At 39.2% G+C, this 14775-nt stretch overlaps 2 pseudogenes; one reads left to right on the forward strand and one right to left on the reverse strand.

Moving 5' to 3' along the window:
* The first annotated feature begins 2798 nt into the window (after positions 1–2798).
* On the forward strand, positions 2799–3271 carry LOC146484305 (uncharacterized; annotated as a pseudogene).
* Positions 3272–7273: 4002 nt separating this feature from the next.
* On the reverse strand, positions 7274–8347 carry LOC146484306 (uncharacterized; annotated as a pseudogene).
* Positions 8348–14775: the final 6428 nt, after the last annotated feature.

Raw genomic sequence — 14775 nt, forward strand, 5'->3', positions numbered from 1 at the left:
ATGGGGTTTGATTTAAGAGAATTAGCGTGCCTGATATCTATCTTTCTCTTGCTATCACGCCAACGACTTTCCACTCAGCTTTTTATGCGATACTTGATGCGAACGAGATTTCAAAGGTGGCAGTTGCTTGCAATGATACAACGAAGTACTGCTGTCTTAACTAGACAAATTCAACGTTGAGGAACTAAAGCACGCGCGCGTCGAAGTGTATGGAGTCTTCCTCGACCACAGCTTTGGTTTGAAAGATTGCTAAATGATAGATCCCTTGATGGCTGGTAGAAAGAAAACTTTTGGGTTTCCAGAGCAAGTTTTGAATACATCTGTAGATTAGTTGGGCCGGCGTTATCGCGACAAGATACCGCCATGAGAGCCACAGTTTCAGTGGAGAAATGGGTGAGCTGCGAGGAAACTTTTGCTGTCAAACGGAGCATCATGATTGGCTCTTGTACCTTGGGCATCAAAACACCAAAGTAATATACCACGTTGAATGTCATGGGCGCTTTGTGGGATCTTTTGGACGTATCCATGGATATTTAACATGGGAAATTTACCTCGGGAAACGTCGGTCACACTACTAAATACAGTTTCCCGTGGTAAAAGGGCAATTTACCACGGGAAAAGTGCCCCGTGTAACCGCACCTATAATCTATAAAACAACATCTCGAATTACCTTTAATCAACACATAACGTGACAATGGTCATGGCTAAAAAATGGAAAAAATCCCAAGAAAAATTAAGTTACAAGTAAAACAAAATAAAAATAACACTCAGTCCGCAGTCTGCATGGTCTGCATTTCAACATGACTATGAATTTGTGCAAATTCAAGTCTTGTAGTTATACATGGTTCAAATGGAAATTTAGATCTGCATTTAAGATCTGTTTCATTTTGTTTTTTGCGACAACAGTAACTCTTACTGCAATGGGTGTGTCTGAATAGTATTTCATAAATCAACATAATCAGCCTGGGTTTCTTGGATGTCCTTGTGACCTATTTGACTTGGATGGATTTATGGTTTTATCCATATTCCATTGTCTGGTGGGTCTGGATTATATGTGGATAATAGCCAGTCTACATACTCACAGACTTGTTGAGAAGCTCTTAAATCATCAAGAACCACTTTATTGAGTTTTGGTAAATCTGCTGACTCAGCAGTAGAAAGTGATTGCTCAGCCAAATAATCATCCAGTTCTTTTTCTGTAAGTTTGCAATGGCCAGGATCATTTTTCAGTTTAGCAACACCATGACAATGAATACTTCCTCTGGCGTGATATTCATATCTGTACTAGTGCCGCTCAGCACCTTGTGAATTACACAGCCAGCACTTTATAAAGTTTTCTAAACGCTGAGTGAAAAACTAGTCTCTAATGTGAGGATTGTTTATAACATTCGAGCGCCTTTGGTCAGATGTATTATTACCACTACAGTTAAAGAGAGCATGTAATTCTGGCCAATGCATGTCAGCAGAGGAAAAGATTAAAAAAAATGTTGGTGGTCCAACATGACTGATGATTTCCTTTGAATCTTGTTTAGCTTTATACCAATAAGCATTTGATCCAGTTATGTTACTAAGATAACGTGATATCTTTGAGAGAAAAACGTCAGTGCTGCTATTATTTGCCATTTCTTGTAGCTGCTCAGAAGTAAGATGAGCTTCACCTGGATTTTGTTCAAGAAATATTCCCATTTGTTGTAGAACTTGCTGTCGCTCAATCATGTTCAAAGCCCAGTAAGCAAATCTAGGGTGAGTGGCAAAGCGGTAGGTCCATTTGCCATCTTGTTTTTCAGAACATTTCAAAAGTTGTTTCATTTTTTCTCCAAGATGTATATCTCGTTTAATAGATGGATTGGTAGGATCACCTTAAGCATCTGGAAATTAAGTTGGGAATGCCATTGTTGCTAGAATTGAGTAATAAACCCATTTAGTGGCTCGTTATCTACTGTTGGCCAAGGGATCTGAAATTATTTTTGAAGGTTACCAGACACCTTCGCGTGTCTCCTTCGTGAAAAAAAATATTTGCACGCTGTCTTAAATGCAACAACCATAAACTATATATCAGTACAAAGCTAATAAAATGTACTATCTGGTAAAAATTATTTCGCCATAAGGAGAGTGCGTCCCAAAAGCGCAAAATGACTGATGTCTCTTATTTATCAGGTATGGAAATCGACCTCAGAATTAAAACCACTGCATCATATCAATCACTGGGCATTAATCTTCAAAACGGTGTGAGGCTTTTCCAATATTCCTTTTGGTTGCTTCGCAATTTTACTGTAAATCTTGATGATTAAAGACTCACCGATACGTTTTACGGCAAAGGCCATTGTGGGAGATCAATTTTACAAAAAGGAAATCCCTCACACGTTTTTTTTGCTCGGTGTCTTACTGGAATCCTCAGGCCAAATTTCAAGGCAATCCGTCAAATCCTTGTACTGTATAAATTACTTTTAAAGAGAGCACACTCGCGTAAAAATGAAGTAGGTTTTTTCTGCTTCTAAAGGTTTACAAACATTTCACGCCCTTACTGCGCCATATTTCAACACTGCATGCCGCCGATGTCGAAAGCCAATAGAATTATGGGAGGTCTACTGCTGAGTCCCCTGAGATTACTGGTGTCAGTTAGCAGCTTGCGGGAAAATAGTTGAGTGTGTGACCGCTGCTCTATTACCATTCAGAATTTCTCTGATTTCTGATTTACTTGTAAAATGCTGGGCAGAAGAAAGTCTTCAAAGAAAAGGAAAACGGCAGTGGCCTCGACGGTGAGCTGTATCGATCCAAAAGAACAGCTGCAGACAGAAATGCGGTCACTGGGGTGCGTTGAAATACTATTTATATATATTAGCCATGCGAATAAATTGCCGTCGCAAGCTTGCAGTTCAATATCAGAGTTTTTCTGCTTTGCAGGTTTGATGGTGATTTTTTCACTCGCAACCTGGAGGCCACAAAAGCCAGTTAGTTCACTTCCATTATAGAAATCCCATTTTCATGCTTAGCAAGTCAACCTTATTATTTTGATTTACAGAAGAAAGAAGTTGGCCCGGAAGATGCAGAATTCTCCTTTCCTGACGTTGTGTTGACTTTTCTGAGGCATATAGCTCCCGGGGACGTCAAAGGAGGGATCAGAGAGGTCAGTAATTTGCGTTGGGATAAACCTTTGTAACAAATATGTGTACGAAAATCAGTACAGAATGGTGTTTTTACTTCTGTGTAGGATGCCTTTAAAGTCACTATGCAGCAATTCTGTGAGGCCCTGGAAATTCCCAGGATATGAAACTAGAACCAAGAAGCTAAATGTACACTTTTGACAACACATGAAGCATGCTTGATTTTATTTAAATAGTACATAATTATTATTTTAGGCGAACTTTTTACGAACTTGTTACGTTTTCTCGGTTATATACCCATAGATTTATTTGAAAAGTTCAGTTTGATTAAATACCACCACCCCTTTGACAACCATACATGGACGAAATTTTTTATCATAATTATTTGTAGTGATGGCAAAAATTCAACAGTCATTAAAAAAACTAATTTGTCAGAAATTGTAAATGTAGGATATATGTACAGAATATCGTTGCGAAAAAATATCATTTTTGTAATCACTCTGTCAGAAATTGTAAATTTAGGATATATGTACAGAATATCGTGGAGAAAACAATATCATTTTTGTAATCACTATCAGAGATTGTAAATGTAGGATGTACGTACAGAATATGAACAAGAGAAAATGTAATAATCACTATAATGAAACCTAAACGATACTTGACTATTATTTTCTCCCTCCTTTTTGTTTTTGTTTTAAAACTCCCCCACCCCTTCCCCGCCAATTTGCATTTCAACTGATGCTTCCATAATTTGTAATGTGCAGTTCCAGAAAAATTCCATGCTCACACCATGAAAGGTCATTAGAAATTCCTATTGGGAGGGCGTCTTAAAAGCCAACATTTTGGAAGCAGAGTATGGAGCTAAACTGGAATTTCCTGAGGGGGAGGAGGGGTGCAAAAACCTTCCGTGGGGGGAGTATGAATATTTTCTGATGGAACTACTCATCACTGAACTATTTTGCCATGCAAACAGGGAGAATTATGGTCAAATAAGATATATTTTCTGTGCGTAACAAAATACCAATCCAGAATTTTACATTTCTGGACAGCTACACCACTTGACAATTATTGGATCAGTCATGTCATTAACCCTTTCAACTCCACATTCAACATAAAAATTCTCAGTAATGGTCTTTGTTCATAACAATACTTGCAAGGCTTTCTTTTCATTCTTTGCCAATTTGGTGATCATATTCTAAGTTCTCCTTACCTTTTCGCATGATTGTACTGCAAAGATCAATTTACTGGCAATTGCTAATAGAACAAAGGGTTAATGACTACAAAGAACCAATCCAATCAGTGTCACTGGAAAAACCTATTGAAAAATTCTGGCAGCCTAGCTCCATGTAGTGTTTGTATAAAAGCTTCTTGAGCTATGCATAACATCTTCTTGGTGAACAAAACCCTCTTGTTTTTGGACTTTTCTTTTTGGAGCCTTTTTCTGCGCTTCTTTACAACTTGATTTGACTTGTAGTCAGAGCTCCTTATTCGTTCACCATCGATCTCCTACCACTTACTTTGCATGCTGCCATTTACTGTCATAGTCATGGCAGGCAAAATTTTGGTCATGGTGCTTTCAATGCCATTGTTAAAAAGTAACATACTAAGTGATACTGCCACACTTACTTCTTGTTGGGAAGTAAACTGTTCTTTAGGAGCCATACTCCAAACCACGTGGTGCCAGCTTTCATGTCTGTTCTGGTCGAGGCATTCCTCGCAACCAACAAGAAACTGTTCACTACCAAGTCTGTCAAAGACTGGTTGCACAACCTTAACAACTGCTTCAGGCAAAGGATCTTTAATGGGTTGATGGGATTTCTCACCAGTAGCTGCATCTCGGTTGTAGCTACACCAGGAGTCCCTTCCTTTTGGGCAGTCCTCACGGCGTGGCTTTTCTGGCATGCTGGAATAGTGCTTAAGAATGGCATAGGTGGCCCATGACATCGGTTTGGCATCACCTTTATTATCTCTGATTGCCTTCCCATAAAAGTTTTGGAATGCATCAATCCTGGTCAATGTCAGTCATCCTCGGCCTCTAAGACCAAGGCCATCATCAAGTTTCTTACCTGAAACATAAATGCAGAAAACATGGAAGTCTATTTCAGACACTGTGGTCCTGGTAGGCTAAAATTGACATTAGTCCTTTGCAAATAGATATAAGTGCTGCACCCCAAAACAAAAAGTTCAGTGATTCGATTTTTGCTGTACAGTCGAATCTCTCCTTACGAACACCTCTCTAATACGGACAGTTCACTTGGTCACGGGAAAATGCCCATACATTCTTTGTAAAAATAACCTCAATAATACGTACAACAGACACGAAATCTCAGCCCCAGAGGGAAAATTCATACAAACTTAACCTCTTTATAACGGACACTCCATTGATGACAGTTTTTATTCAACACGATTTCCTGTTTGTCGTTACATATCAAAGTGTAATCAATTGTCTCATTGTTCATATGATAACAGTATCATTTGTTTTCAATCAGTAAAAATTATATATCGACGTGTCATTGCCATTTATCATCAAGATTAAATTATTCTTTGAAGACTCTCCAGTTGTTGCTTTCCTTTTTCTACCTCTTTTCTTCTCGACATTTTCACTTGAAAGACTATCTTTACGGACAGCTGGGTTTTCTGTAAGATCCAAGTTTTTCTCTAAAGGCTCAATGAATTTGTGCAGTCCAGTGAAAATATATTCACCATATTAATACCAATATTAATACCATCAATGGAGCCTTTAAAGTGACGTAATATTCATGACCTCTATAAAATGGACACCTCTCTAATACGGACACTTTGCTCAGTCCTCTCGGTGTCCGTATTAGAGAGGTTCGACTGTATTATTTATTTGGTTTCAACTTGAAGGACAATAATAGAAGAAAAATATGTATTAACAACAAACAACAACAATTTTTTATTATTTGCCAATAAATCCTTAATCCCCTGGCTCCGCAGATAGCAGTGCTAATTGAGGCGGGCCAGGATAATCAGTAAAAGAAGAGGAAAGTACACACAGTAAAAACTACAGATAAGTAAATAGGTAGGTAAAATAAATGTATAACACAGAATCTTCTAAATAAGATACCTTTGTAATTTTAAAAATGTTGGGTGTGTGCCAGGCATGTTAAAAAGAAAAGAATTAAAAAGTTGACACTGGCTAAAAATATATATACTGGACGTTTCGGCCACTACTTTTGCCTTCTTCAGCAAAAGATAAAAATGCAAATATCTAACGGCGTCCTGCTTGGAATATGTACACGATGTGTGATAAATAATTAAATCACACCTACACAGAATTTCAAAGTGTAACAGTGGTCTCTAGAGTATTGTAAAGACTAAAAACTCTTAATGTTATTGTATACGTTTGGTAGCGCTATATGTTCATTTATAGTTTCTATCGCGCACGGAATGCCAGGTTTCAAGGATTAGTCTTTGTCGCCACGTCAATGATCTTTCAATGATTTCAACATTCTCCAAATCTATTTGGTGACTGTGAAACACATGGTGTTTGGCTAACAAAGAGTTTTTATCCAATGTTGCTATGGCCTTTGCGTGTTCTTTCACACTTGTTTTCAGCGCGCGTGATGTCTGACCAACGTAAACAGAATCACAGTCTTTACACTTGATCTTGTATACGACTCCTCTGGAAGCCTCTTTCTCGATCTTGTCTTTTGGCTTTTTGAGTGTGTTGGAGATGGTGTGTATAGGCTTATGGGCAACCTTGATGTTGAAATCTCGAAGAACTTTTGCGATTCTCGTGGATAACAAATCCACGCTGGTCGGTATCATTCATTTGTTGTTGTCTATTCGGTTGGCAGCCACTGTGAATGAAGTTAACAGGGTAGTTATTAGCAGCGAGGGCTTTCGCTACTCGCTTAGTTTCCCTTGTGACTTCCTCCTCGGTGGATGGAATGTTCACTCAATAAACTTCTTCTACAGATAAAAGATCAACCAGCCTCGCATGACAGTAACAAAAAACAGCTGGAACCGAAGCTCTATTACAAACTTCATAGCACCGATTCCACACCAGCCTCATTTTATGGTCTTCCCAAAATCCACAAGGATAATGTCCCACTCAGACCAATTATGAGTGCCATTGGATCTCCCACATATGAACTATCTAAATATCTAGTCAACATCTTGTCACCACTTCAAAATAAATACAGTCAAGAACAGTGCATCTTTCGTTGAAAAGATGTGTTCATAGACATTGACTGGGTTAGCTGCTGTTTGTTCTGAACCAATTGTTGGAGAGCGACTTGCTGAGTCTCCTGATGTTGTTGTTGCATTTGAATGTCATTACATAGCATTTCCAACTGAGCTTTAAATAAATCAGGCTCCCTGGCAGCTTCATCCACAGAGCGAACGTTCCCCAAGCTTTTTCGCCAGTCTCCATCCAAGAGACAAAATGCCTCAAGTTCACAAGCCAGTGAAAAGGCTTCGTCCATGCTGCATGGTTTGTCTCTGCGTAGATGCAGCCAATCGTCTTCGTCTTTGATAGCATCAAAAAAATGCTGGACAGCAAATCTTTCTTGAGTGTCAGGAGATACATCCTGGTATGCTAGACTGGACATACAGCAGATATCTGCAGCAAGAGCTTGAACACTTTCATGTTCCTGTTGTCGACGGTTGTTAAATGCCCCTGATGTAACTCACATTGTTTTTCGACACTGAACTGAAGCTCCAGTTTGTCAACAATCTTCGCGTAATTCCGACAATCGCTATCAGACATGCCATTCAGCACCTTTTGAGCTTCGCCGGCCACGAAGGCTTGCTGCCAGGAATACCGCAGCTTCATCTTTGCTCCTGCCATTAACAACAGAACAACGCTCAAAGTGTTTCAAATAATCTTGTAGCTACTGAGTATGATCATAATCCACAGGATTTTTAACAGGTTTGGTAAACTTTCGGCGGGGTGTAAACAAATCAGCTGAAGAATTATCCAGTTGGTTCTTCAATGCGAGCGGGTTTGCTGAGTGAATTCGGCAACGTGGGCGTTCGAAATTTACTGATGAATCCAGGGATGAATCAGTTGTTGGTGTAAATGGGTTCCCTGGTTTGAAAGGGTTATTTGGTATTGAACAATTCATTCTTTGGAATCTCGAATCCGCCTTTGAGTTTTCCGCCATTGCAAACAACACACAAGCAAAAATTCGAAACAGAACCACACAATGTTGAAATTCGGTCGCACAAACCATCAAGACTTTTCCATTGACCACAGGTTTCTGTTAAGTTCGTTTTCTTTCACCGCTGCCACCAATGTAACGCCATAACTCCACAGTAAACACGGCATTAAAACCTTTTGAATCACAGGTTTGCGAGATACATAGTTCTGACAGCTCAACCGAGCACATGGCTCTTGCACCATTGGTCACGGACTTTCAATAGTTACTTAGGGGGATACCCACAGGGTATAACCTAATGCTACAATATCTACCACTAATGCTGAGGTCAAAAATTATTTTTGGTCTTTGTGTGTACTTTATAAAATCTTTTTTATTTCTTCTGCTCAAGCGAAGAAGAAACATTAACTAGCAAAATATCGCTAAGAAACGCTAATTAATTCTGTTTACAATGTGTCTTCTTAGTTTGCCCTTTTTGCAAATTTAAGAGCACAAGATCGATCGTTAATTTTAGCTTTGATTATATTTCCACAGTTTCTCTTTTTCAGCAGCACATTCAACGGGAAACTTGCAAAGAATTCAGCCTGTTGTTGTCTAGAGCTAGTTTGCCATAAGTGCCGTCAGTGTTGCTACTTGTAAGTTCTTCATCAGTGAAGAAGTATGGTAGAAGGTTCACTGCACATCCTAGCGCAACAAGGGGTCACAAGTATGAATTGATGGTGAGCTTAGGCTCGTGTGGACCAGCAATTATTCCCACCAAGAACACATTTTACAGCTTAAATCGCTCGGCTCGTGGATGGTTCATTAGAACCATATAGAGGGCACCTACACTGTAAATCGAATGCTTAAATGGTTGAAACCAATTCACATAAAGCATGAATGCATACTTCCTGAGAGCTGCCAAAAAGGGTTCTCCATTAAAGTACTGCCACTCCTTCCACACACGACCATCAAAAACATCAGCAAGGAAACCATCTGGTGTACCCCTCTCTCCCCATAATTCACACTTCGCTGCCAGGTCTATGGAGAAAGCGGGGAAGAGTGCCCGTAACCCTTTGATAACGATACACTTTGCAGGGATAGAATCTGGTCTGACCACTCTTCAATGTTACTTCTTATAAAAGTAGCTCACCACACTGAATTCTGCGAAATTGCTGTCGGTGATTAGGGAATTCAACAAAGGTACAGTTCTTTGAAAGTCTTTTCTTGTTTTGTAAAATGTAACAGTCATCAAAGTTGTAGAGAGTGTCACACTTTGGACAAACCACATTTTTGACAAATTTGTCCTGGTCAAATCCCAGTTGTTTCTTCAATAAATGCAGTGACGTTGGAAATGCTGAAGCAAAGCTTCCAATGAGAGGAACAACTGTGGCCATGGATTCAAACACGGCTCTTAAGAATTGGATATTGCCCATTAATACTTGAAAAATCGGAGTCCACGTCATCATCATCTAGATTCCATACTTGATGAGTTATTTCTGTTCCTATTTTCTGATTGTAAAGCATGTCATCATCAGTCTCATTGGACAAAACATCAGGGACTAATAAGGCATCCCCATCTTTAAGTTCTTGAATATTTGCATCTGTAGACCATACAAATTGCAAAGTAATATTTTCCTCTACGTTTGGTTTATATTATCTTATGCATAAAACAACGGTCAATAATGAGAACAAGACGTCAAAAATAAAAATACAACAGTTGCTGGTCAGTTAATTTAAGTAACATACACCTGTATACGTGCACTTAATTAAGGGAAGGGGCAACTGGTCTGTTCTTGTAACATGACAAGCTCTATCAAAACTGAGCATATTAAACATTCTCATACGTACTTGTCAAAAGGATGTTGGATGATGTGCTCTCTCTGATATGTAGGGCTGCATCTTTCCATAATTTGTGCTTCTGTCAAAAACTTGGCCAGGCTTTGCTACTAAGGCCATAATTGGGGCTCGTTTTGGCTAATCCCAAAAAATTCTGTCAATGCCATTTCTTCTTCAAAAGTCCACGTGTGAAATCTAACAGGGGACGGATGAAGTGAGAAAGCAATCTTGCCAGGCGAACTATACCTGCGAGTAACCTACAAAATAATCATGAAAAATAAAATTAAAATAAGTTAAGAAAACATCATCATCATCAATTCTCTGCGCGCCAGTAGGCGCATAAGGCCGACACATTCTCTGACCAACACTCTCTGTTCCGTACTGCCGCCTTGGCTACATTCCAATTCTTCCACCCTGCCTCTGCCTTGTTTCTCTCCCTCTCAACAGTCCTTCTCCAAGTGGTCTTTGGTCTCCCTCTCGCCCTTCGTCCTCCTGGAGTACACCCCAATGGTGTAAAATGGTTGTTTTCACCCTCTCTCCTGAGTACATGTCCTAACTAGTTCCATCTTCTTGGTCGTACCTCGCAGCTTATTTCATTGATCTCTGCCATCTGAACCACTCTCTTGTTCGTCACTCTTTGCTGCTATTTGATCTTCATTATCTGTCTAAGGCATTGGCATTGGAAACTATTCAGTTTTCCTTCATCAGCCTTTGTGATCTTCCACGTTTCACAGCCATATAACAGGACCAGTTGAACTCAAGTCTTGAATAGGCATATCTTTGTTGTCCTTTCTATTCCTCTCGCTGCCCACACCTTCCCTAGCCTCTGAAATGCACTGCAAGCCTTCTGCAGTCGGTTCATAATATCTTTACTGCCTCCACCCTCCTTATTTACAGTCGCTCCTAGGTTTAGAAACTCCTTGACATCTTCCACCTCCCTGCCATTCACCACAATGCTTTCCCTGTTGCTAGCATACTTAGTCCTCAGTGTCTCACACTTTCTCGCGTCGAGTTTAAGGCCTACTCTGGCTACTTCTTCTGTTAATCTTTCAGTCTTCTTGTGCAAGTCATTAAAGGGAAAGTATTACGCAAATTTGCTGTCATTTCAAAACCCAAAAATGTTTGTCTGTTAGTAGGAACAAAGAAATAATTGTCAAGTTTGTTATAAATTATCATCCTAGTGCAATAAAACTGTCGACTAGTGCCTCTGGTCAGAGACAGAGTAGGCTGGTATGGATTGAAACCTGAAAAATGTTAAGCTAATGTTTTTCAAGTTCTCACATTTTTGTTTCCAAAATGAGCTAGAACAGATCACGAGTTGTTCCTTTCAAGAATTGAGTTGATTTCTTTCCTCTCGTCATTCTGGAATTATTTTGCAGCTGATTGAAGGTCTTATTTCATCATTTTTAACAAAAGATACCAAAAACCCCCATGATACTTCCCCTTTAAACTTGGATGACAGCAGGGCAATGTCATCTGCGAAATCCAGGTCCTTCAACACTGTTGTGAAATTCCACCGTATCCCTCTTCTCTTGTCTGCTGTTGCCTTCCTCATGGTCTAATCCAGGGCCAGTGAGAACAAGAATCCTGACATCACACATCCCTGCTTTACTCCAGACTTGATCTTGAACCAGTCTGATGTCTCACTTCCATCAATAACTGTGCACTCAAAGTCGTCATATATGTCTGCTATCACTCTCACCATCTTGCAAGGTATGCCATAGCTAAGAAAACATCAGTTGTGTTTAAATAAACATTTCAAGCACAATATTTACCTTAAATTTCGGAGATGGCGATTTTAAGACCAATTCTCCAGGAAAGTGAAGCAAAGTTGGAAATGAAAATTTTTAACCCCCCTTCATTTTTTGTGTGGAAGTAGGTTACCTGGAGGGATGAACAAAAACAGCCATATTTGGATCAGCAGGTACGTCGTTGCCATGTAAACCGCACTTGATCACTTCGGCCTGTGGTCTATGTTTTGACCGAAAAATTCACTCTCAAATAGTAAAAATAAATGAGTCTGGTTCTCGAGTACATGAGAACCAATTCAAATGAAATTCATGCAGATGGCAGAACCACTCTCCCAGTTTATAAAATTTGCTGTTAGAGTATTTTGGGTTCTATAATCAAGAAGACAATGTCCATATTACTATGTTGCCTGTCAGCCATTTTGACAAGAAGGAAAAACAAGCACAACCATATTCGTTATTTCTCCGAAAGTGCTCTTTCCACATAAACGAAATTAGCAGCAGGGCTTACATAGATATTGAAGTTTATAAATATTATAAAATCTTTTTGGGGAAAATTATATCCTGGCCATAGGTGTTGAAGACATCCGAGGCAAGTTGCAAAAATTGCAAAATTGGAAATGTTGAGGTCTCCAGTATTTGGTTCAAACAGGCTTTAGATAGAGAATATCAGCTTCAGAGGTTTTTTCATTCATCTTATCTGTTATCTACATTTGATTGATTAGGTTTTGGCCAACGAATTTGATGAAATATAAATTAAAACAAAGCCCACCTTGCAACTTTTGGGAATTTCTTCAGGATGCTTTTTTCGTATAGGATGGGTCTCTCCCCAGTTCGCTCGCTCCATTTTCTTGACCAAATCTTGCACAGACTCTAGCGGAAAGGACAAATCTAACTGCCTAGCCTCGCCGAACATCTACTTTTAGACCAAAGATGATGATGCATTAACCCGAATAAAGAACAGTTGAACAGGTCAAACACAGGCGTGTGTCGAGTATCGAAATAATTCGTATCAATACAATCCATCCAGAAAGTTAAATAGATGCATCAAGATCACAGCTGAGCAAATGCATGTCTGCGACGATTCTGAATAAAGTCTTTGGCTAAATCGAGATGAGTTGATTGAGAAGCGAAGAAATCGTTGTTTATGACCTGTTTACGACCAAACGTATGTAGACCGGAAATGCGAGTAGCAAAACTGCTGACCGGACGTAGTTTTAAATGCAATATATGCGCTTTTTGTTTGTTTGCTTTTGTATCTTTGGCTAATTGTCGCAATGGCATTATCTCTTCTTTAGATATTTTTGGTACAATATATCATTGATAAGGGGATAAAAGGACGACTTTTGATCCGCATTTATGACTGTTTTACAGTGGTGAATAAAGAGGACAAAATAAAAGCGCTTCACTGGTCGTTTTACGCAACCACATAAGCTGCCCATGTTTCCTGGGTTTGTTTGTTTTTTTTTTAATTCATTCCTTATTGGATGTTAAGGATGGCCTGCATGTAAGATACGTCGCTGATCTGGGGCATTAGCGTACACATTAGAAGTTATGAAGTTGGATTTTTTGACCCACCTCTCCTCCAGAAATAAATAAGTCCTCTCGAAGCCAATACATTTTCACATTCAGTACCTAATACCTGCCCAAATTTTGGCATTCTTTCTGTTTATTTATTTATTTATTTATTTATTTATTTTTTGCTGTTGTTTTTTTCGGTGGGGGGAGGGGTGACCGGACGTAAATTTGTGCCGTCGATCAAAAACTCTGTAAGGGAAATTTGCATATTGTTGTGCGAAGGAAAATATCCTGATTGGGACAATGGAAAGTTGGTCTCTTTCAAATCCCAAAAGGGACGTTTCGGTTTGTGAGTGCAGTGGAAACAAAATAAAACTCAGTCAATGTGTAAGGGATATTTCCAGGCACGTGCAAGCCTACGGACTTGGTATAAACCGTGATGAAATCAGCGACAAAATGGATCTTATTCTTTGCCGTGCAGGTAAATAAATGTAACATTTCACGCGTGAATTTTTCATTCTCTTGTCACGAATAGTTTATCATAAATGAGTTTGTAATTGCATTTTCACAGTCTAAAGAGCAATCCTTTTTTTTGGGCAGGGGGGGGGGGGGGGGTGCAGCTATTATGATCATGTGTTCAATTTTCACCCAAGCTTCAGTTCAGCTTCATTACCTTTGTCTTTGTTTTCATTTGGTTATTCTGTTTTTTTTTTGTTTATTTACCATTCTTGGCTTGTCGACTATCGCAATATCTGACTCGATTTTAGCCAAAGACGTTACTTGGGATTGTTCAAAGGCATGCATTTGCTTTGTACATCGATCTCAACACATTTACTTTACTTCCTGGCTGAATAATATTGATGAATTTAGGTGCTCAACGGCAGAAATCACAAGCATTACGACCATGTTTTGGACTTTGTCAGCTATTCTTTGTCAAGTGTACGGGGCTACTTGTATCATCATCCCTGGTCTGAAACACAGCAAACTGGATGGGAGTAACTGTTAGTCTGCGCTAGATTTGGTCAAAAAGACGGAACGTGAGTGGAGAGAACCACGTGACGAAAGTATCCTGAAGAAATTCCCAAAACCCTCAAGGTAGTTTCTGTATCAATTTATATTTCATCAAATTTGTTGGCCAAAACCTTATTTACCAAATGTAGGTAGCAGACAAGATGACAAAAGATACTTTTGAAGCTGATTTTCTCTCTCTAAAGCCTGTTTGAGCTAAATACTAGAGCTCTCAAAATTACCAATTTTGCAATTTTTTGCAATTTGTCCCAGGTGTCTTCAGCACCCATGGCCAGAGCATAGTTTTCCCCAAATTGATTTTATGATATTTAGAAACGTCAATATCTATGTAATCTCTGCTGCTAATTTGGTTTATGTGGAAAGAGTACTTTCGGGGAAATAACGAATATCGTTGTGCTTGTTTTTCCTGCTTGTCTAAATGGCTGACAGGGA

This window comes from Pavona decussata, unplaced genomic scaffold (genome assembly GCF_977016875.1).
Source record: "Pavona decussata unplaced genomic scaffold, jaPavDecu1.1 SCAFFOLD_34, whole genome shotgun sequence".
Lineage (NCBI taxonomy): Eukaryota > Metazoa > Cnidaria > Anthozoa > Scleractinia > Agariciidae > Pavona > Pavona decussata.